The sequence below is a fragment of the Schistocerca gregaria genome, chromosome X, assembly GCF_023897955.1.
Source record: "Schistocerca gregaria isolate iqSchGreg1 chromosome X, iqSchGreg1.2, whole genome shotgun sequence".
Taxonomy (NCBI): domain Eukaryota; kingdom Metazoa; phylum Arthropoda; class Insecta; order Orthoptera; family Acrididae; genus Schistocerca; species Schistocerca gregaria.
Window position 1 is genome coordinate 646,677,122 of NC_064931.1, and position 26,023 is coordinate 646,703,144.

At 39.0% G+C, this 26,023-nt stretch overlaps 1 protein-coding gene across 3 annotated transcripts in view; it reads right to left on the bottom strand.

Annotated features, from left to right (window-relative positions):
- The window catches only part of LOC126299422 (E3 ubiquitin-protein ligase HUWE1), a 378,230-nt gene extending 352,766 nt beyond the window's left edge, over positions 1-25,464 (bottom strand). For 2 of the 3 annotated variants that reach the window (XM_049991321.1, XM_049991322.1), the window contains exon 1: positions 25,089-25,204. The gene's annotated coding sequence lies outside the window, so the exon portion shown is untranslated. Of the gene's footprint in view, positions 1-25,088 lie in introns of all 3 variants that reach the window. The other variant, XM_049991320.1, reaches the window with a different exon arrangement.
- Between the last annotated feature and the right edge of the window lie 559 nt (positions 25,465-26,023).

Here is a 26,023-nt window from a genome sequence, read left to right on the forward strand (position 1 = left end):
AATAAACAGTGCAAATTTTCTGAAGAGTTCTTGTTCTCCCAATTACAAATAATCCCATCCAGTATTAACTGTGAGGGTTGTTTTTTAAGAAAGAGGGGCAGGATGTCAAACCGGGCGACTGGGAGCAGGAGAGGCACCACAGGACATTTTAATTTCCACTGTTCTGAACATAGTTTGGTGGCATCCAGTACAAAATATACAGGTTTCAATTCAACGGAGTGAAATACAGTGATGTGCGATAGAAGAATGCTGTATGAAGAGGGGTGGCACTGCACACTGGCACACTGAAGACCAAATAACATTTCTTACATTTCCTCGAAAATATAAATTTTATACTTCAGACTCTTCAGAAAGATGTGCGCTACAAAATGAACATATTTTTTAAAATTCGATTTTTTAAAATTTTTGACATTGTATCTCAAGCACTTGAGGGGAGGGAACCACTATCTTAGTATTGTTCCGGTTTGGAAGTATTGTAGATCCGGGGCTGATGCGCAGAGCAATCGGAGTTATAGTGAGGAAGTGTGTAGTCTCCACGTGACCCATGTTTACATTTAGTGTTTTTCTGTTTCCTCTTCATTTACTGCTCTCACGTCAAATGAAAAAACAAAACAGATTTCTGTGGCCAGGAGCTATCAAGCGATTTAAAATACATTCCCATAATTACGGCAGGCTGATATATGTTCTTAGTTTCAGATTTTATTGTATTTCCATGCATTAATCGCCTTGTAGAACAATGAAGTTATTTTTGTCGGTTTGCTAAAGAAATTTGGTTTTTATTAACATTTTACGCTGAGGCAGTCAATGTGTGTGAAACAAAGTGTTTAGTTCCTCACTATTGGCTGATTTCAACTGCTCGTTGCATTTCAGGTGCACATTTTCATCTTCTAGCATGTATGGCATTATGCCATAATAAAGAATCAAAATGAGTTAATACAGTACTGGTATGCAAAGAAACTTTACATCCCGAAACCCACACTGAAAAGCTTCATATCAGGTCGAGGCCTACTTCATTGGGAATCTGGATATACAAATGTGCTCTTTTAAGTATGCACTTTAAATGTGCCATTTTAGTATTGTACACGAAATTCCGATGGTCTTTGAATATCCTCTGATGTCTCTTCTTTTATGACATAATGTAAGATCTTTTAATGTTTTACACGTACGAACATATGGGCTTCCTGCGTCATAGTAGCTGCCAAAGCACGGTGGCACGCTATCTGGCACTATCTGACGACTACTGAAATGAGCCTATTTCTAACAGGTCACAGGAAAATATTGTGAATGGTGGTTTCAAAAGCGTTACTTTAAGGGTAAATTTCCTTTTTCGCAAGTTGAACTATGTTTAAGAAATTCATTGTACATTCTCACACACAGAGCGTTTGATGATGAGCCATTTAGAAGTATTTCGAGCCCATAAGAAACAATCATGTTATTATGAGCAAATTGATGTAGTGGTATGGGAAGCTCTCAATCCTCTATTTTTATTTGTCGAAAACTGAGGACAAGTCGCTGGACTTGGCTAAAAATTTCACTGGCACATTTCTGTGCTATATCTTGAAGTGTAACACGCGGAAAAAAGCCCAACATTACATGTGAAAGCTTAGCTTCTCTTGCAACTTATTAACCTTAGAAACCATTATTATATGAGAAAGCTTTGCTTTTCTTGTAGAAACACCACTTATATTAATTTAAAACATTAACTTTTCCTGTTTGCGTATTCACGCTACTTAACAGTGATGTTGCTATTAGCTGACTACATCACGTGACATGAGCCATAAGTGGCTTACAAAAGTGCATCGCAATCTCAATTACTTGGTTCAGAAAGCAACTTGCGGTGTTTGGTGGAATTCGAATTTATACTTTCGTAATACGAAAATATACTGCATACATGTTGCTGCACAACGAAAATCTTTCCAAAAGGGGTTTCTTCCCCAAGTTTCATTTTCTAAAGTGCCGGGAAGTTCCAAGCTTGTGTATAAAAACATAACCATTCAAAGGACTGATCAATTTTACAGTTCCGACGGAAAATATACTGTCACTTAGTAAGACTGAACAAGTGTGTTTTCATCTGGAAGAAAGTGTATTTTCAACCGGGAAATCCAGGAATTTATATATTTGTATATACAAAACCAGAAAGAATCCTACGGAGGAGGATACAAAACGCAAATCCTTGGAAGCCCAATTGTAAGCAAGATGCAATAAGACAGATTAAATCAAGGAGAAGCAGGAGGGAGAGAGTGGGAAACGTGGGCAAGCCGCTCTGCCCAAAATGCAGTTGGAGGTCCCAATCATGGTATATAGTGGGAGATGCACCCTCTGCACCCCACTAGCACCACCTCACTGGCTGTTACCCCAAGAAAACAAGCAGCACAGACAAGAAGATAAAATTTTGGGAGAGATAACACACTAAAAACTGCTAACATACAGGAACAAGAAGAATGAAAGAAAGAAGGGAGGGATAGGGGCTAGGCCATACTGTTGAGGAAGTGCTGCTATTGGATCCCTGGGACAGAGCAGGCGAGAGCTGTCCCTCCAATCCCTCAGGCAAACAATTAGGCCCAATTGCCCATCTCAGAGAGGAGTAGAAACCATCTTTGTGGACGAAACAAAGCCAGGTCAGGCTCTTTGGCATCATCCATTAGCATCGGAGGCAGCGAGTGAGGAAGGTTGAGAAATCACTGCATAGCAGCCTAATTCGGGCAGTATAGTAGTGTCTGTGCCACCACCAGGCAGACACCACATGGCAGTAAGGGAGGTCCTCACATCGAAGAATGTGGATGTGGGTCATCTAAGTGGGGTCAATGCGTAGCCGACACAGGACAGTGGATTCCATGCAAGAAGTGCGAAGGGAAGACTGCCACATGGTGGTCGTCTCCTTTATTGCCCTCAGTTTGTTTGGGAGGGGGGGGGGGGGGGGGAGGTCCAGGGCAAACCATTTTGAGTTCCAGACATCCAACAATTGATGGTGTAGAGTCAACCAGAGGTCCATTTCTGGGACCCCCATTTGTAAAATCGGTATCCTGGTCCTGGTAGCCAACTTTGCCACATTGTGCGTATGTGCATTCCCTCAGATCCTAACATGTTCTGGGGTCCAAACAAAGACATACCACTTCTGAACCTGGAAATGTATCGAGGACAGCCAGGAACATGTGCGAAACATAGTGAGCTAACTGAATCTTTCGGTCCAAAAGATAAAGGACAATAGTTTGGATGCTTAGGGGAGCTGTGAACATGTGTAGCGTAACTGAATAGCTGTTGATGGCGCATGATCAGTAGTGGAAGGACCCCAGCCTCCACAACTAAGCTGTTCACAGTGCTCATTTGAAAGGCTTCTGTTCCAAGTAAGACCCAACAGTGGTTTATCTGGTACCAGTGGCCGCAATATTGAGGGAAATGCTGAACCATACGCCAGACTCCCATAATCTGGAAGGGACAGGATCAAGGTTTTGTAAAGCTGCAGAGGAGTAGTGCGGTCTGCAGCCCAGCCTGGGTTATTGAAGCAGCAAAGTTTATTAAGATGTAGTCAGCATCTTTGCTTAATTTGGTGAAGATGGGGGAAGCCACATCAGCCGGGCATCAAAAACCAATCCAAAAAAAGTGATTTCTCCACCACATTGAGTAATTGCCCATTGAGGTAAAGGTTGTGGATGTGGATGAACAATATGACGGCGACAGAAATTACGGTTAAAATTAGAATAATATGATGATCAGATTTTATAAGGAAGAAAAACACAATTAACTAACAGATGCATTGTCTCGCATTCAGAATGCAAATAAGCAACAGGTGATCCTGAAAGGATAGCAACAGGGAACGCAGTGAGGGGGAAGATAACACTGTAAACACCAGCAGCTCAGTCATTGAGGATGCACACTGCAAGGAGCCACAGGTAATGTGAAGAGACAACATAATACTCAGAGTGACAAGAGCTGCTGGGAGGGCAGTCAAAGGAAACTAGCAATATCGACTTAAGTAACGAAGATAAGCCAGCTGTTATGAAGCAAATGCACATGTCTCCAATTGGAGGACATGAGGGTACGGGTAGAGCATATGAAAGGATTGCTGCTGGCTGAGAGGAAGACCGACAGAAGTTTGTCCACAACTGCATGCGATGCCAGAGAAACAAGATTATCCAAGTTAAAACGAAGCACCCGTTAGAGATAACACCTACCACAGGATTTATATTTGAGAGATTTTCTGTTGAAATTTGTAGTGGCACAGTCAATTAACAAACAATATATAGAGACCATTGAGTGGAATTTGGTAGAGCACATTGTACTGAAATTCAGTATACAAACACTGTTGCTTTGCAACAAGGGCAGTAATTTTGTTAAGTGCCACAATGGACCATGTATGCAAACCATTAAATACACAGAAGCTGTAGACTATCAGTTATAACCCTCAAATGAATGAGGCACTTGAAAGAACACACAGAATTTAATGGAAATGCTGAGACATTACACAGAAAGCTATCAGGCAGATTTGCCAACTTCATGTACAATAAGACTCGCATTAGTGCAACAGGGTTTAACCAATGATTACACCACTGAGATATGCCACAGAATGTCTTGGGATGACGGAGGAAGTATTGGCACAATCATCTGCCGCACGGCATACAGGCAATGCACAGGTAAGAGACGGACTGTGGCCAGCGTGTGCGCAACGTGGATCTCAAACCAAGCACATGACCACAGTGTATGCACCTTGTGATTTGATCTAATATGGTAATTATCACACACAGACACTATGTTATGTCAGAGAATCTTCCAGCCTGGTAGTCATCTGTAGCGCTATACCTGTGTAGGTCGTCACCAGGCTGCAGACTGAATATTTGAGGGACTCTGGAGAATAGTAGTACTGAGAAGATAGATTCAGGATCGCGAGATCTAAAGCAGTTAATTAGTAAAGCTGCATAGGCTGTGTACAGCAATAAAAGGCCTTGAGTTAGAGCAACTCCAATCAGTAGTGCCAGAAGACTTCCATTGAGTTCTGGTTATTTGGAGTTTAACTTAGTCCTTAGTTTCCTTGAGAGTTAGACCAGATGTGTTCCTCAATCCCTATTTACCATGTACTTTATTTACAGGGTAGAGTCATGCACTTTGCCCACATAAAAGTCATTCAACTGCATCGATTGAGGTAAGCCCTTGTCAGTCAAACCATGTCATCCTTACTCCCTCTCACGTGACAACAACATAGGAAGTCAATGGAAGATAGGGGGCAAATGTAACTCAGTAGAGGAGGCAAATAAGATATGTGGGCAGATGGAACTGAGCCTGCGTGGGCATTTTATCATAGCATGTGGTTAGAAAAAACAATACAATAAAATGTCAAATGGTATTCTGAAGAACAATGGAAAAGACCAGCTGTTACTAGCAAAAGCAATGAGGCATAAAGGGCTTTAGTGCATCATCAAGAGGGGCTTTAGCCAGCAGGAAGAGCAAAGCCGAGACCAAGAGGAGTGATGAAGGGGAGGGGAGGGAGGGAGGGGGGGGGGAGAGAGAGAGAGAGAGAGAGAGAGAGAGAGAGAGAGAGAGAGAGAGAGAGAGAGAGAGAGAGAGAGAGAAGAAGAAGAAGAAGAAGAAGGTAGTTATTCTAAGAGGCATAAATTGTTGTCTGAAGCACTTCTATGCCTGACCGTTTCCCTCTTTTCACTGATTAGTTCAATTATTGTAATCTATGTTGCCATCATAGGCATACCGGTTGATCTACACATACGAGAATGAAAAACTTATTTCAGTGTGGAATCTACTGATATATCTCTAAAATTGCACAGAGGTATTCCTTCACAACTTAGTGGATAAAAACTCCTGGCACAAATATCATGGAGTATAATATTATCCAACTTCTTTGGGTTGATTACAGTCTAATTACTGCCATCTACATGAAGGATAAGTAGTAAATCTATACGAGTAACTTGTTATTGTGCTACTCTCAATCCAATATACCAAAGGTAATGCATAAATCTTACATTCCCTAGTGTACTGCTTGAATGCGCTAATGTAATCCATAAAATATTTGGCACAGAAATCCACTGCACACCCCCTCCCCCCCAAACACTCTCTCTCTCTCTCACACACACACACACACACACACACACACACACACACACACACACACACACACAATTTGCTCATACATGCTGCCATGTTTATGTGCCAGTAAATTGATTGGCAATACCTAAATACGTAAACATGAAATAATATTGACTAAAATTTTTTGGATATTAAGAGGCTATGCATATCAACACTCAATGAAGTATAATAGCAATATTGGTACACCAAGGAACTTAAAAGGATGGTATACATTACCATCACCAAATGTATGTCAGTATTTAGCAATAAACGATGCAGCACTATACAAGTTAATGGTATCTATGAATAACAAAGTGTGTGGCAGAGGATACTTTTCTTGTACTGTAAATTAAAGTTTCATTACTTTCAAATCATGAATGGGATGAGGAAACAATCACTTTACATTTGTATCTGTCCAAGTTATTGTAATTTTGAATTTGTCCCAGCTCTTCAAGAGGGGTTCTTAGCAGAATGATGAATACCATGGATTATGTCAAGATTTGAATGTTCAAAGAGTATTTCAGGAGATGATAGGCATCTCTCTTCAAATGTTAGTAGACATATTTCAGCATTTCTGTTACAATCCTCCATGAGCAACAGAACTCTATTCGCATTACGCTCCATTGTACGCACATTGTGTCTAGTTAGACTAACCTAGTAAGCTCACACATTATATCAGTAATTCTGTATAGGTTGTACTAGTGTTTTACAGAGAAACAGTGTTATTCATGCCCATAAATTTAAGCCTGTTATTTGATTTACCTAGAAGGTTTTGTAATAATTTTTTAGGATACAGCTGTGAAAAATCAAATCAGGGAGACAAAACAACAATGATCTTAGTCCCTGTTGTTTGCACCAAAATTAATTTTATTGTGTGGTTTCTCTCCTCAATCCTTCACTAGGTCTCCATTAGACAATCTCTTCAGAAATTAATTATACAAACATTCTGTCTCTCTCGGCCTCCAGTGGTGTGCTTTGGAAGATTAAATGTGGTGCAGCTTCAATTTGTTCATGTGTTTGTTTTGTTTTGTTTTGTTTTAGGGCACACAACTGAAATTATACATGCCCATGTCAGAACCTTGCAACAACAATACGGAAAGAAGTTAAAAACGACTACACACGAAACCAAATCTATGGAAGGAAAGAAAGAAAGCTAAGAACAAGTACTTCCTCTTGGAGAAAGAGCCACAAAATATGCCATAGAGACAACAGAGGTTTCAAACTAAAGATTAAATTTTCTTCGCCATATTGCTACAACAGATAAAAAGTAAAACACAGTTTATAGTCCACATGTCATTTGCTAATACAGCCGATAACATACATTAGAATGTGTGTGGTTAAAACAAAGGGCATTCAGTCAAGATATGGCAAATTGTCAAAGGTTTATGACAATAAGCACGAAGTGGTTGGTAGCTATAATGACCACCTCGCGGTAATTCCCTGGAGCTTGTTCCATGAACGGAAGACCAGTGGTGATGCCAAAGTGACACCAACATGGACAGACAGCAACATGGAGATCATCAGAAGGACTGGAAGAACTAGTGGGCTGAGGCAGGAGGACTGCAGCCTTGGCAGCAGCATCACCATCCTTGTTTCCTGTCTGATGTGACCAGGGACCCACACAAACATCACAGTAGCTCCCACAATAGTGAGTAAGTGGAAGCTTTCTTCTACCTGTTGCACTAAGGGATGGACTGTGTGAAGCACACACAGGCTCTGAAGGGCACAGAATAGGAGTAGATGATAAATGAAAAGCCTTTGTCGCCGGATGTTCTGTGTGGCCTGGTACAAGGCAAAGAGCTCTGCTGTAAACAATGAGGAGCATTCCAGAAGACTATATTGAAAATCGCCTGTGTCAATTACGAAGGCACACCCGATCCATCTGTGCAATCAACGGTACTGTCACTAAGTTCAGACCAAAGGTCAAGAAACATATAGCGATATATTGACTCTGGAGTAGTTTCCTCAGGAAATGAACAAACTCCGGGGTGAACATGGGCTGCTGTATGAAGTCAAGGCTGTGAGGAGTTCACACCTATCAGGAAAGTGGGACGTAGCATGAAGTTAAGCTGCCAGAGCAGTAGCCAAAAGCGAACTCCAGGTTATAACATTGAAGAGGGACATGCTCCATGCCGGCGATCAAAGGAGTCATCGAAGAACACGACACACAATGGGTGGCTGGGGAAGGTAGGAGGACAGCATGTGTATCCTCTAATTAGAACACCACGTCAGTATGACAGCAGTAGTTTGGCAGCTTCTGCCAACCGACTTTCAACCAGGCTCATGTAAAAGGCTCCAGTGGTTATATGGATTGCAAAATTGTGCACTGAATTTAGATGGTGTAAGATGGACGGACATGGAGATACATAAACAAAACACTCATAGTCTAGTTTCGAACAGACAAGGCATCAGTACAAACAAAGGAGGGTGGATCTGATCTGTTCCCCATGAAGTACTGCTTAGGACATACAGGACATTGAGGAACTGGACACAGCAGGCATCCAGGTAAGACATGAAAGAACCAAGAAAGTTTCTTATCAAGCATGAGCCCCAGGAATTCCAAAGTTTCAGCGAACAGAAGAGCAACAGGCCAGATGTAAAGATGGTGGATGAAACCCATTTCGCTGCCAGAAAATCATACAAACAGTTTTGTCAGCAGAAAAGTGAAAGCCATTGTCGATACTCCACAAGTAGAGACGATCGAGACATCACTGAAGATGCCGCTCAACGACACAAGTTTGTAGAGAACTGCAGTAGACTGCAAAATCTTTATCAAAAAGGGAGCCTGAGATACCCAGCAAGAGACAGGCCATAATAGGGCTAATGGCTATAGCAAAGAGGGTGGCACTCAGGATGGAGCTCTGAGGCACCCCTTTTTCCTGGATAAAGGTGTCTGCCAAGGCACAATCCACACAACTTGAGAACTTCATGAAGGAAATGTGGCAGGTGTTTTCTGAAGCCTTATGTGTAGAGAGTACAGAGAATATCAGTCCTCCAGCAGGTGTCTTAGACGTCCTCCAAATCAAAAAATACAGCCACAGTCTGGTATTTCTGCAGAAAACCGTTCATGACATGAGTTACAGTGGCAAAATGGTCAACTGCAGAAAGGTGCACTCGAAATCCACATTCTGCAGTGGTTGGTAAATTGCGAGACTCAAGCCATCTTATCAGTTGATCATGAACTTGCAAACACAGCAGGTGAGAGAAATGGGGCAGTTGCTAGATGGAAAGTGTTTGTCTTTACCAGGTTTATGTATGGGTATGACAGTGGCTTCATGCCAGAATAAAGTGAGAGCATAATCTAATCTCCCTCATAGTAAAAGCAGCATTGTAGCACTCACGATTCTGAGAGGAAGAGGGTATTGCCTGAGCGGCCTCCACTTGTTTCCCATGGAGGAAGGCAGGATGACAGTGCGTGGAGCTCAAAAACCCTGCAAATTAGTGGCCTAAGGTGTTGGAGGTAGCAATGGGGTCCACAATGACATCATCTGCTATGGCCAGGCGTACTGGGCCTTGGTTCCAGAGAGCCACCAGAGGTTGGCCCACACAGTGGAATAGGGAGTGAAACTTTTAAAGAACTAGTGAACGAAATCCAGCTAGCTTTTTTGATATCCTGAAGACTGAGGTAACACTGCCCGCATAACTGTTTATAACGGATACAGTCCACTATCGTAGGATGACAATGAAAAATGCAGATAGCACGTCTCCACGCACAAATTATGTTTTATCACCCTTCCTCGTTTTTAACATTATCTTAACTCCAGTGAAACAATCATCATTTCATTATGTTCGACCAACAACTTTGTTAAGCATACAATGTCACAGCTATGGCACTGAACATTTCCCAACTAGAACATCCTGTGCTCTCAGTTGGATCATTTTGACAACATTTATCTTTGGCTAATTCAGTGGTTACATTCTTGAGATGTTACAGACCTAGTTCCCTGTGGGAATTATTGGTGCCATCTAAAAAGAATTTGCTGTATGAATACAAAGAGCTCAGATGGAAAACCAGTCCCAAGCAAAGAAGGGAAACCTGAAAGGTGGAGTATATAGCGGGTCTATACAAGGGAGATGAACTTTAAGGCAATATTATAGGCATGGAAGAGAGCACAGATGAAGACGAGATGGGAGATACGATGCTGTGAGAAGAATTTGATAGAGCACTGAAAGACATCAGTCGAAAGACAGCCCCCGGAACAGTCAAGATTCCACTGGAACTACTGGTAGTCTTGGGAGAGCTTGTCATAACAAAACTACTACACCTCGTGTGCACAATGTATGAGACAGGCAAAATAATTTCAGAGTTGAAGAAGAATGTATTAATTTCAATCCCAAAGAAAGCACATGCTGACAAGTGTGAACATTACTGAACTATCACTTTAATATTTCGTTGCTGCAAAATACTAATACACATTCTTTACAAAAGAATGAATGGAAAAACTGGTAGAAGCTGACCTTGGGGAAGGTCAGTTTGGATTCTGGAGAAATGAAGGAACAAGTGAAGTAATACTGACCCTACGACATTATCTTAGAAGACAGTTAGAAGAAATGGAAACCCACCTGTATTTATAGCATTTGTAGATGTCAAGAAAGTTTGACAATGTTGACTGGAATACTCTCTCTGAACTTCTGAAGGTAGCAGAAGTAAAATAGAGGGAGTTAAAGCCCATTTACAACTTGTACAGAAACCAAGCAGCAGTTACAAGAATTAAGGAGCATAGAAGGGAAGCAGTGGTTGAGAATTGAGTGAGACATGGTCATAGTGTATTGTTGATGCTAATCTATACATTTAGCAAGCAGTACAGGAAACCAAGGAGAAATTGGGAATAGGAATTTAAGTTCAGGGAGAAGAAATAAAAAGTCTGCCAATGACATTGCAATTCTGTCAGAGACAACACAGGACTTAGAAGAGTAGTTTAACAGGATGGACAGTGTCATGAAAGGAGGATGTAAGATGAACATCAACACAAGCAAATCAAAGGTAAAGGAATGTAGCCTAATTAAATTAGGTGATGCTGAGAGCATTAGATTAGGAAATGAGATTCTGAAAGTAGATGGGTTTTGCTATTTAGGTAGAAAAATAACTGATGACTGCTGAAGTAGAGAGGATATAAAAATGAAGACTGGCAATGGCAAGAAAAGAGTTTAGGAAAAAAAGAAATTTGTTAACACTGAATATAGATTTAAGTGTCAGGAAGTCTTTTCTGAAAGCATTTTTATGGAGTGAAGCTATGCATGGAAGTGGAATATGAACGATAAACAGTTTACACAAGAAGAGAGATGAGGCTTTTGAAATACGTTGCAACAGAAGAATGCTGAAGGTTATATGGGTAGATCACATAACTACTGAGGTGGTACTGAATAGAATGGGAGAATAAAGAAATTTGTGGCAAAACCTGGGCAGAAAAAGGGATCAGTTGTTAGGCTGCATTCTGATACATCAAGGTATCACCAGTTTATTATTAGAGGGAAATGTGGGAGGTTAAAATCAGAGGAAGACCAAGAGATAAGTACAGTAAGCACAGTCAGAAGCATGTATGTTGCTGTAGTTATTGAGAGGTCAAGAGGCTTGCACAGGATATAACAGCATGGAGAGCTGTATCAAACCAGTCTTCAGACTTAAGAACACCATCAGCACCAACACCTTACATTCCACTTAGTATAAACAAACTCTCCCAGTTAGAATCAAAATCATTAGTATTCAGCATTGCAGTAACATTATATTGTACAACAGTGCACTATTATTGACTTATTCGACAACAGTGACCTTCTATAATCCCGTTATGCTTATTTAAGGATTGTGTCACAGTCCATTACTGAGAATAATTGGCAACTTAATTTTAACTTTTTTCTGCAGCCATAATAATAAAAGATGACTTTTTCTTTTAGAGAATTGGCTGAGATTCTGGAGATAAAAATGTGCAAGATTTTTTTATTGCCCCACCTAAACCAAACATCTTTCCAGGTGATACTGGAATGAGGACAGAGGAGGAATTTCAGATAATCTTACTCAAAGACAATTTCTTGCAGATGCAGAAGTTACAAACTTCATATGGAGAAGAAATATTACCTCACTCACAGGATGCATAGAGACCAGACTTGCAAAGTGATGTAGGCCTACTTCATCTGCCATAGGTAATGCTTACTCCAGTATCACAACTGCCACTGCAGCTCCCGACAGCTCTGAATAGACTGTACACGCATTGTGATTAAATGGGTACCTGGACTGAAGGAGATTTTGAAACTGACTCCAAACAGCTTCATACTTCTTTACAGCAACAAGATACCAGTAGTGGAGTTGTCATTTGAGCTATTTTTTGGTGATGAAATTACGAATATCTTCCCCAAGGAAATGAACAGATATGCCTTAGTATCACCTCATAACATCTGAGGAAATCAGATGTTTCTAAGAAATTCTAGTCTTTATTGGGTATAATTTAATGCTTGCCAAAATAATGTCTTGAGAGAGCAGTGATGATATGCATAGGAAGTTGGTCTACAATGCCATGAGAAGGAAAAGATCTGAAATAATCCTTTGGTTTATTCATTTCACTAATAATGAGGATTTTGTTGCAAACAATTTTGATTAAATGTGGAAAATTAATCCTCTTACTCCTCACTGTAAGAGAATTTTCCACTATTATGTGCCTGAAAAGAATGTCTTGTGGTGAAAGAATGAGTTGGTTTTTGGATTTCACCATGTCTGGATACTCTACCATGAATATGCAAATACAATCTCTAATGTAAATTTACAAGACATTCTGTAAGTATACTGGACAAACCCAGTAGTGTACCAAATGAGCTCCGGTTTAATGGAGTGAACCATCTGATTTTGAAAATTCAGGAACTCTAAATAACACAATAATTTGTATAAACTGTAAGACGCTCTGGAGCAGGTCTTATTCGACACCACATTGGGCGACCTGCTTGCTGGATGGGGACGAAATGATGATGAAGACAACACCCAGTCCCTGAGCGGAGAAAACCCCCGACCCATGATTTCTACTGATAAAACAAATTGAAGGAATAATGCAAAGAAGCTGCACTAAGCCAGATACGAACCAAACCTTGTCACCACGCAGTTGCCTACTAGACTGCTAACTGTCTCACCGAGCTATGAATGCATTATGCTAGAGCTGCCAACATTCAGATAAACATACCAATCTTGACTCCACATCACAAAATGAAGTGCCTTTAGCAGGGCTGCAATACTATTAATTGCAGGGTGCAGTTTTATTGCTTATTTTTATAGTGTGCATCATTATGCTAATTGTCAAAAATGTGTCAATCCTACTGCTACTCTCATAATTAAGGTGTTCTTTACATTCAGATCTGTACATCTCATAATGCAATTTACTCCAGTGTAACGTGGCATGTTATTCAAATTTGAGCCACAGTCATTTTTTGTGCTGTAAGTGTACCTAGTGCTAGAAATGTATGACTGAGCTGCGTGTTGAATGTTTTGCTGCTTATCACACAGTGTAATTTGCTGTTTTTGCTTTATTTGTAATTTGAGGTCATGTTGAACTTTACTAGTACTACTGGGGTTGACATATCCCTTAAACACATTTGAAATCTCTCTCTCTCCTTTGGACTGCTCAACAAAAGTTTGGAATACTATGGTAAAATCATTGACCTAGGCACTTCATATGTTATCCAGTTAGGGCCCATATACTGGATGGTGTTTACCACTGGCATGCTTTGTGGCCACTTCTCAGTCACAAACATACCACTGCTGCAGTGGCACACAGTGAACAGACCATTATAAGAAACAGCTTCACTCGAAGTGGGGTGTCTAAGATGTGGAGAAAGTACAGAGATGGGAAATGTCAACAATAGACCTCACAGTGGTCGTCCTCGCATGACAACACCAATGCAGGATTGTTTTCTCCAACTGTCAGCTTGCTGGTGCCCAACATTAACTGCCAGAAATATTGGAAATGACTTCTCTGGGCAACAGGGATTTGTATCTCAGACCAAACAGTATGTAGAAGATTACATCAGGGTGGTCCTCATTCTAGAAAACCACTGACAAGTTTTGTACTGAAACAACATAATCATAGGACCAGGGCTCTTTCACATCATCAGACCATTACAGAACGAAGTAATGTCATATTTGCTGATGACCAGGACTGGTCTGCAACTGGACCCTAGATGTGTTAAGGTTTGGAGAAGTGCTAGACGACACCAGGAATGCCAATACAATTCAGGAAGTCCATCTGTTTGCAGGTGGAAGTGTAACATTCTTGGTGGCAATAATAATGGAAGCAGACCCCTCTAATTCCCATTCATGGCTATTAGACTGGCTCCTGACACCTTCAAGATGTTCTACAAATGATTGTAAGGCCACACAGACATGAAGTCAGTGAGACCTCCATCCTAGTTGATGACAATGCAAGGTGTCAGTATCTTCAAAGATGCAACATCAACTGAATGCATTGACCAGTACAGTCCCCCATGTGAATGCAACCGAGCATGCATGGGATCTGTTCAAGGTGGCCATTGTATAGAATTCACCTGACAATCTTCAAGACCTCACTGAAGCTGCCATTGAGGAGTAAGACCTCATACCCATGATTAATTTGATGGTCTCATCCACGGCATACCTTGTGGAGTGAAAGAACTTGTTTGTTTGTGGGAAGGACATACCTACTACGAAAAATTGGTGGTGATATACAGATTTTCACTGTTTTTGTTTTCAAGATGTACACACAATAGACAGCCTGCTTTGTTTTGCAACTAATCAAAATTGTTGTTTTCAAAAGGAATTATTTTGTAAACAAGGATTGTACAAACCTCTGTGGGTGTACAGTGAAGTCATTGGAGTAAAATCCATGATATTCCCATTTATTTTTTTTAATGAGGTAGTTGTATAACTTTCTCCCTCTGAGTCAATTGTATCCAATGATCATTTGTTCACTTTTCTATTTACAGCATATTAAATTTTATTCATGGTTTTGCACCAAATTGTGTCTTTTTTTAAATGTAACATTATGACAACAATATTATGACGAACATTGACAAGCTGCTACAATAAACACCTGCACCAAAGAAAATATTTCTTATTTTTTGTACCCACTGTTAAGGTTTCTCACTTCAGCTGCTGTTGTGTATTGCCTCAGATGTCAAGGTTTTGCCTCTGTGTACTGCAAAATTATGTTATGAGTGAAACAAGTTTTAGTAGTCCTGTAGTAGTATTTTAACAAGCAATTGTGAATGAAGAGAAATTAGGCGAAAAATCATCAGGTGACAAAGAAGATGCTACTATTTCTGAAAGCAGTGAATCAGCCGAGTATTCCAATAATGGACATTTGGAAACTTTCCTGAAGTTGATGGCATCTCAAATCAGAATGTTTTCAAGTAAGTATATCTCCTCTACCAATTTTTACAAGAATAGTAGGAGTAGGAGTAGTAGTAGTAGTAGTAGTAGTAGTAAGATGTAATTAAATAAATAGAATAGAAACTCTGATTTCAGGTCCAGAAATGGCAAAGAAACCCATGAGAGGCAGTCACCACAAAAAACTGATGACAGTTCGATATAGTATACAGAATAGTGTAAGGAATGCCAATACTGTGCAGCCAGCATTTGAAATTTTTATGAATCCCACCATGTTCCAAAATACTTAAGTGAACCACCAAAAATAGCATCATTACTTTCAGGAACCAATGGACTGATCTTGATAGAGAAGAATTTGATTCCAGAATGAGATTTTCACTCTGCGGCAGATTGTGCGCTGATATTAAACTTCCTGGGAGATTAAAACTGTGTGCCGGTCTGAGACTCGAACATGGGACCTATGCCTTTCACAGGCAAGTGCTCTACCAAGTTTCAAGAATTTGATTGCTTTCTTGGCCTGCTTACACGCGCAGGATTGTACAAAGATTAGGATGAGGGCGTAGCAAATTAGTGGAACTAAGAACACAGCCAACATATTTTTAGCATTCTCTGGCTATGGACTGGTTTACAGAAATATCGTGGTGTATTTGGTTTGATGAAGCACTGCATTGGTAACAAATCTTAGCACTGATGATTTGGTTCCTATAAGGGATAAATTTGAACAGTGGGTAAGCACATTATATGATGCATACAAACCACATGAGAATATGACAGTTGAACAACTTCCCCTCATAAAATGGAATCAAGATATGAGTGTCATGTGACAGCAATAATTATGTCACAAACCTGCAGGTGTACACAGCAAAGGATGAAGAGCAGCCTAAAGAAATAAATTAGCGACAAACTGTAGAGCTGAAACTAGCAGAAAATTTATCCAGGAGTGGTAGAAAAATCTCAACAGATAATTTGTTCGCAAGTTTTGATATGACGGGGGAATTTGAACAGAAACAGGAAACTGCTTGAAACAACAAGAAAAAATAGTCTTCTGTTGCTAAAAAAAGTGTAAGACAGTGTCACTGTTGTCTAATTCAAAGAGGAAGTGGGTGAAGTAGAAAAACCTATTATTGTAAACTATAATGTCACTAAATCAGATTCAGGAATTAGACAAATTACTCAGGACCTACACTACAGCAAGTATGAGAAGATGATAATCCATGTTTATTTTTTATAATACTTTGTGTATTGGAGTTTGAAATGCTTTCATAATTTGGATGGACTTTAATCCTGATTGGAAGAAGGAAACAATCTACGAAAGAAGATAATTTCCTTCTTTAGTTGACCTGTAGTACAGGCAAAACTAAAGTCAACACAGAAAAGTTCCTTCTGCAGAGTAAGTGCAGAGGGGAAGAAAATGGATGGTGCTCCCAAAAAAAGCTCTGTAGACAGGAAACACACAGAAAAGTGGAAAACATTTTTTCTTTTAATTATGTGGTCTTTATTACTCCAGTGGTACTCTCAAGGAAAGGTCCCAGAAGTGGTATCACACTCCACAACCATTCATTCACCATATTGGGCCCTCGTTGGCAAGTAACTGAAAATTTTCTTCTTCTTCACAATTTCATGATCCTCTACAGCTTTAAAAAAGGAATGATGGACCAATTGTGTAGCTTAATGGGTACAGACATTCCTCATATGCAAAAGGTTGTGGGTTCAAATCTTATCACGTGCTTTAATATTTTCAAATCTTTGTTGAAATGGCTGATCATTAATTTTACTCTATTTTTAAACATAATTGTTTTGTTTCTATTCCTTTGAGTTTCTTATATTTATTTATTTATCATAATATCTAAGCATATGAAAATTCTAATCTCTCAGTTTAAACATAAAAGACAACTATTTATATTGACTGTGCAGTGGCCCGAGCTGCTGGAGTTAGCAGTTCGTGTGAAGTGTGAATGTATGGTCTCTCTCTCTCTCTCTCTCTCTCTCTCTCTCTCTCTCTCATGAAGGCTGTGGCGGAAAACATTGTATTACATAATGGTGCCTGTCTGCAACTTAACACATCTTTAGATTAAGTAGCAATCTACCTTTTCCAACGTTGTTCATAATTAAATTCAACTGAACAAAGGTGCAAAGTAGAAAAAGAATGACAGGAAGGAAAATTAGAACAAACAAAAAGTTAATTCAATGACAAAGACAGAAATAAAAAATCATTCAATCCAATTAATTGAATAAAAATAACTACCAGTCATTTAAATAAAGACTTAAAAAAAAAAGTTACTGGTAGGATCTGAACCCACAACATGCAGGACTAAGTTAACCATTAAGCTATACAATCAGTTCATAACATCACTTTTTAAAAGCTATTTAGTGTCACATGAAATTTCAAATTTTTTTTTAATGATTAGGCACAAACAAGGGCCCACTACAGCGATGGCAACAGGTTGTGATACCCGGGACCTTAACCTACATCACTATTCAGATGGATTCAGAAAGTTGACCCCAGTGCTAAGGACCTCTCCTTGTCTGCGAGAAACTCTAGCAAGAGGGTTAATTTCTATGTTACGGTACAAAAATGTGTAATCCCTTCATATAAATGTAAGTTTTGCTGTCAGAAGTGCTTACCATTACATGTGCTATGGGTGGCAATGGCTAACTTCCTGCCATATCCTCACCTAATCCTATTCCACTATGTACATTTTTAAGTATGTATGTGTATTATCTCTGTAATATATCTGCATGTCACAGCTGTTGGGCCAAAGGGTCAAAGGACAATTAAGTAAATAAATAAAACTTAAAAAGGTAAAAACTGCTTTTTTCTTTATATGCTTTTCTTCAATGTAACAAGGTACAAGTAATAAACATAAAAGAAATAACATAAAAGTAATTAGGACACTACAGTTGAATACTTCTTTTAATTCTACAGGGACAGGCACCTAATGCACACTATGAAAATTAATATTAAGCTTCAGTCATGAAAATATGTAAAATTTAGATAGTTTGCCAAGACTTTTAACTTGGAACCGATCACTACCTAAGAAAGCCAATGCTGTCCATCAGTTCCACATAGTTACACTGATGAGCAAACATTATGACTGCCTGCTTTAATAGCTTGTTTGTCCATCTTTTGAATGAAATACACCACTGATTCTGCATATTGGATCCAGCAGGTTTGTGGAGAAATGTGGCATCAGATGTCTATACACACAGGTCATAATTCACATAAATAACGAGCCACTGATTTGTGTACACAGTGATGCTGCCCAACAGCAATTTTGTCACCAAGACATTGATGCCAGTTCACTATAATGCTCCTCAAACACTGTAGCAGAGCTTTGGCTCTGAGACAGACAGTTCTACTTCTAAAAGGTAACATCGCCATTGGTGAAGACATCAAGCTTGAAGGAGCACAGGTGGTTTGCAGCTGTCAGTGTATCTTCGATTACTATCACAGGTCCCATGCAAGTGCAGCAAAATGTCTCCCGTAGCATACTACTGCTCCCATCAGCCTTCGTCCATGGTGTGCTGCACATTTTGATCCTCTGTTCAGTCCACTGACTGTCTGTGGAGACAACATTGACCTAGCGCAGGAAAAATGTGATTCACTTGAAGAGCCAACACATTTCCATTGATCGATGGTCGAATCCCGATGGTCGAATCCCGATGGTCCTGTGCCCACTGCAAGCATAATTTATGACGATGTTGCATCGACATGTGAACATGTTGGGTGGTCTGCTGTGGCGCTCCACATTTAACAATGTATGATGAACAGTGTGATCTGAAACATCAAGCATGAACCAGCTTTCGGCAGAGATGCTACAGATCACCACCTATCCTACTTTTCAGAACAGACAAGCCTCCGAACCTCACATTCTATGAGGAGTCACAGAAGTCAAATCAGTTGGCACCTATTGGTAGTTTCACTGCCCTTCTGTCTATTTCCATAGATGCTCATAACAGTAGCACATGGCCATTCTAACCAGATGCACCATTTACAAGATACTCATTCACAGGCTACGCATAAAAATAATCTGCCTTTTTCAAAGTCACACATCCCAATGGATTCCCCATTTGCAGCCCTTATATTTGCCAGGTTGACCCCATTATTGTCTGCTCCACTTACATACACTTGTTACCAGGTCACGTGTCCGCAACACCACCAGGTGGCATCCACCATCACGATGGGTGGTGGTCATAATGTTTTGGATTATTAGCGTGTTTCCTACGGTGTAAAACTCTAGATGCCACTGGTAAGCTACACTATGTACAAATTCCAGTCCTAATTCATGTTACAGGTACAACTCACAGATACAAAATTAAATGTCATGGAACTAACCTATTCAGTGACACATAAATAGTGCTACATAAATTTGCATGTAATGAATAGTTGTCAAGTTGTCACCTAGTTAAGTATTACAGGCTATGGCAAGTTGGCAAATTTTACCATTTTGAATCAACAATAAGGATTATGAGAAATGCAGTTTAAAAAAACTCTCGAGTACACTGTACTGAACTACAGGATCCTGACCAAAAACATCTAGTACATAGTAGTCAAGAAATCACTGGACAAAAACAACTGCACATTTTCTATTCCTGATCTACAGCCTAAGAGGTACATTTCATATATGCACAATCACTTTTAATGTGCTATGAACAGTACACATGACATCTCCTACACAAATTATCTGTATATACAAACTCCATGTAAGTTGATTCCCTAAAGAAAAATCAATTTTATTTTCAAGAGTTGATAAACTGAGTGCAAATTTGAACATTCCTCAGATAAAGAGACTACATTGACAGTTTACCCCAACACAGCACAAATAGATTACACACTTCACAATTTCTTGTTATTTCTCCACCCCATTGGTACAACATGAGAGTCCCAATAAAAAATTTAAACTAAAACTAATTATGAAACTTTTTGAATTCAACCACTGGCACATTTTCACACATCCCAATTACAAAATTTGATAAAACTACGTTTTTGCCAATACTGTCATCGTTGTCATCTGACGTAGATAGTGTTGGAAGTTCCATGCGGCTTTTCGCGGATGATGCTGTAGTATACAGAGAAGTTGCAGCATTAGAAAATTGCAGCGAAATGCAGGAAGATCTGCAGCGGATAGGCACTTGGTGCAGGGAGTGGCAACTGACCCTTAACATAGACAAATGTAATGTATTGCGAATACATAGAAAGAAGGATCCTTTATTGTACGATTATATGATAGCGGAACAAACACTGGTAGCAGTTACTTCTGCAAAATATCTGGGAGTATGCGTGCGGAACGATTTGAAGTGGAATGATCATATAAAATTAATTGTTGGTAAGGCGGGTACCAGGTTGAGATTCATTGGGAGAGTCCTTAGAAAATTTAGTCCATCAACAAAGGAGGTTGCTTACAAAACACTCGTTCGACCTATACTTGAGTATTGCTCATCAGTGTGGGATCCGTACCAGATCGGGTTGACAGAGGAGATAGAGAAGATCCAAAGGAGAGCGGCGCGTTTCATCACAGGTTTATTTGGTAACCGTGATAGCGCTACAGAGGTGTTTAACAAACACAAGTGGCAAACTGCAAGAGAGGTGCTCTGCATCGCGGTGTAGCTTGCTCGCCAGGTTTCGAGAGGGGTCTGGATGAGGTATCGAATATATTGCTTCCCCCTACTTATACCTCCCGAGGAGATCACGAATATAAGATTAAAGAGATTCGGGCACGCACGGAGGCTTTCAGACAGTCTTTCTTCCCGCGAAACATAAGCGACTGGAACAGGAAAAGGAGGTAATGACAGTGGCACGTAAAGTACCCTCCGCCACACACCGTTGGGTGGCTTGCGGAGTATAAATGTAGATGTAGACAATGATGGGCTTCTTATTGCCACAGAAGGTATGAAGTCCAGTTAATTTTGGCCTACTGCATACAATTCTGTTCACTTCACGGCAGATTACACTTGGGCTTGAAGATGCCCCATTTGGTGCCCAAGTTGTAGCATGTGTTAAAAAGAATAAAAGACGTGGACTCAAATACTGCTGCTGATTTTGTTAATACTAAAGTTCTATCAAGAAACAGTTCCATATTTTGGATCTTCCATTTCTAGTATACAAGTAACCTATCTGCATTGTACAAATACAAACGGTCGTTTTGCAAATAGAACATAGAAAAGTATACTTCCAGTATTGTTTCTGAAAAGGCAGCTATTTTTCTTTGCTAAAAAGATAGTGAAACTTATATGGAACAAGAGGACAAAACAAGAAGAAAATTTTACAAAATGTCAAGCAGCTAAAATTACTACACTAAAGAATCATACAAGAGAACTCCTGTATTCAACAACTTGAAAGAGCATATTACCTGTCTTTTAGGTAATGTGGAGCTGAAAATTGAATTAACGAACTTTCTGCAGAATAACTAAAGAACTTTCTGTATCAGAACTACTTAAAATAAATGTTTTTGGTTATTTTATAATTAACACAGTAATTCAATGAGCATCTGCAATGTTAAGGAAGTTCACTGTAGTGGACTTCTACATTTTACTTGTCTCCAACTACTTTCCATATCCTAGATACCCGATTCAGAGATATTTGTACATTATATTTTGAGCATGGCTGTTTAATAACACTAGCCAATTTCAGATTCATAAAAGAACATAATAACATTCAAATATAATGATTTCTTTAAACTGTTGGTATCAGGGAGTCCTAATTGTCTTTAAGCCTGTTCTTTGTTAATTTTGGTGTTCCTATGATATCACAAAGTATAGTCTACAATTCCCACCAGTTTCAACTGAGAAATGATATTATGTTTGTGTGTTTCCCAAACGAAGTCAGGTGATGGTGATTCAGCTTTATAACTATACTGACACCACTTTCAATGAAAACATGAGAATCATTGCATATTATTAATTGGTTTTTTTCTCTTATAAATAAAAGCAGTCAATTCACCCTACCAGTGAACATTAATGGTTTTATAAATTTGCTTTTATGGTCTATCAATTGTACTGTATGTAAAAACGTAACATTCCTTGTCATTAATTAAATTCTGGAAACCTTGCAATAAATAAGTTCTTGTTATCAATTAAACTGAAATATACCAAGATAGAATCATTATTCAAAAAGGTATCAACAGAAGACATAGAGAACTGCCACTATCTCTATTCTGCCGGTCTTCTTTAAGATGCATGAAAAGAAATTTATAAAGTTTCTTATGGTAACATAAGATTTTAAGCACCAGTTTGAATTCCAACGTGGAAAAGTGCTGTAAATGCCACCAGTGAGATTACTCAAAGATATGTGCTTCATTAAACACAGGTAGAAAGATCACAGGAATATTTATTTCTGTATACAAATTGTTACAATAAGTCAGTCAAATTGAGACCAAGTCACAGTACCAAACATTTCTATACTGTCGTGTGGGAGTATGTGAGGTAGAAAAGGTCTAACTCAATGGTGCTTTCCACTAACAAATGTAGTCATAAATGTCCAGCAATTAGTGACTTATATGTTACTAAAATAATAGCAACATTTCACCATACACCATCTGAAGTGTGTCTCATGGATTCAAATAACACCAAACACTGAGCTCTCATAATAAGTTCAGTGTTCACAGTTTTATACACAATAACAACTAACATACAGTTATTGTCAACTTTTATCTCAACTAAAGGTAATATCTAGCTAACATACCAAACAAAATTTATCAGAGCACACTAACTTTTATCAATACTCATCAAACCAATGTCATCCTGATGAGTAAACAAAGAGCAAACATTTTTGAAACTACATATTGTAATTGCTTGGAGTAATAGTTCACTTATTGAAATTGTGAACTATCTCCATTATTTATGTCTTGTGGAATAATTTAGACCTTGTACACACAATATTATTTTCAAGTAGATTTCATCCATTAATATTTAAGTGCTTCACCCAATACATTATTGCATAATTTTGGTTCATTATCAGTAATAGGTTATCACAATTTTATAGTGTATTCAGTATCATACATTATTTTCTTTAAATATTATAGCTGAAGTATCTAATTTGATACAAATTTTATATGCTGTAGTATCTCCTATTTCAATGATAATTGAAACTAGGACTAGCAAGATGATTTACAAGGACAAAACCAGAATACATAAGAACTTGTGTTAAATGGTATTTCCAGCTTACAGACACGTGGCTCACTATGCTAAACACTAAAATATGTTTGTCATCCAAGGCACCTAGTAACTGCACAGTTCTGCTCCATTATACACAAACTAAATACCAGTTCCCTATGCAACAGAACAGGGTAATTAACAATGAATTTCAAAAAGAACCCAAAATTATTACACGAGGAATATTCTGAAGAGTATCACGGGCTACACAGCTGCCACCTTCTCTTTCTGAGCAGCAACAGATTCTTCTGTTTCATGATGCTGTACGAGATTTACTTCTATCAATTCATAATTAGATTGATTTTTTATGCACGCCACAATAGAAAAGATTAAACAGATCAATTTAGGTCTGATTCTCAGTTAAGGGTTCTTGCAATAAGGTCAGAGTTTACAGAAAACAAAACAGGAAAGACTACATACAAGGCTCAAAGTTAAGTGGTTTGCTGATAGTATGAGTATGAAAACACTAGAAAATCTATTGCACATTAAAGCGTTTAATTACTTCCAAGTTGCAAGCACGCCAAGCAGGTGTTAAAGCATAGATTCCTTAGTGAAGTATTCATCAACAGTTTACTGATTCATGAGTCACCCCAGCAAGAAACCAGAACACATTTCTACATGTTGCAATACTAAGAAACAGCCGTGCCAAAGCCTTTGATTTAATTTCTTTGGGACTGCTGTATTCGCAATATTTCTGGCGGTCAAATTTATAATAATAGCAGAACCTGCGCCAACACAATCAAAATCCTGTTCCACGATACGGCCATTAAGGAGAACTGCACAAAATTATTAATGCAAACCGATACATTTACAGAAAAATAGTAGCCAGTCAGATTGGGCAATAACGTGAGTTAGCATACACATCAATATTCACTACCTCCCCTCTTTTCACACACATAAGCCTAGTGCAAAAATTTAATAACGGTAAAGACTGTGCAACGTTGCATTTAATTTGATGTCTTCCTATAGCTCAAAGCACCCCCTCCTCACTAGGGCCCGTAGTAACTACTTATTAATGACTCACTACGATGCATTCTTCAATGAAGACAGCTTTGCAGTTCTCGTTCAGAAACTTTAATCGTACGGTTAACACGACATTCAGTTTGGTTCGGTTAATTTCACAACTACAGTCCACGGTTAACCTCCAAACATATAAGGGGGACTGGTCAAGTCTTGCAGGACCACAAACAAAATAGACAACGATGTTCGTATTCCTCTGCTTGAGCAACGAGACACTGACCTAAACAAACTGACTATAAGTTATATCAGTGACTTGTAATGGCGTCCTTACGTCTGCCGGTCTTTCATAGACATTCTAATCAAAGAGATTTGTCAACTATGAGTCCTGATGTTTAATGGCGAAACAAAATCAAACAGTTAACTAACCGTCCCTTTGCAGCCATATTGGCATACTAGACAGAACAGCAACTTGTTTCAAACTTTAGATTCCAAATAAATGATTTTTTTGTTCTTATTATTGTCAAATAGAAAATTGTCAGTAAACACAGGACAGCCGCTCTCTTACCTAGAAATTTTGAATCATTGTTGAGACACCAAACCCCGTCTGCACAACCAACTCTATCAACAACATCTACATACTCAAATCCACCATCATGACAGAAATGGTTATGAATCTTTGGCCTTTTGTGAAGCACAACAGCTGTTTGTGGTGCAAAGATCTTCACGTTGTACTATGGTAATGAAGACGGACCGTATAAGTATAGTACAATTACGAAGGTTGCCTCGTGCACTTGTGTATAGCCATTGACGTGAAACTCCAGGCTATGCTTAGGCTTAACGTACGAATTTCAGGGCCAGTTGTGCAATCTTGGGATAACAGCCGGATAACCTATTTTGCTGAAGTAGCACTGTAAACACGTTGCACCAGCGCGCGATTAACTCGCAATAGTTTCATTAGCGACTTCAGGATGTTTTTGATAGGGTATCTGGAGAACAAGTTCGATTCTGATTCTTTATCAGTCATTCAGCATTCGTACATGCAGTACACTTAATCAGTACATTTACTTATTAATATCACAAAATACATATTTACTTGGTTGTATTTGGCATTTCTAAATATTCTTCTAAAGAAGAATAGTCTGATATGGCTATAGAATCAGGCAGTAATGATAAGATGTTGCTGAAATATTCGTCAGAATGAAAAGGCATAACAAAGTGAGACATTGGCAAAATTATTCCCACAGCCGACTTTACCCAAGACGGAGTCATAAAAATGGCTGTGCTGTGAAGATGGCCTACTGCCGATGAAGTGCTATAGCCAAGGAAATGCGAATTGCGATCGTTTTGTCATCAATTGTCGAAAGATATGTCGGGTAAAATGTTTCTCCTAGACTACAAAGACTGTTGCTCTGTCTGTAAAGGTGAGTTATCTACTGACTTTTTTAAAATCAATATACGATATTAAATGATAGTGCGAGGCTGTGAAGACATACAATAAAG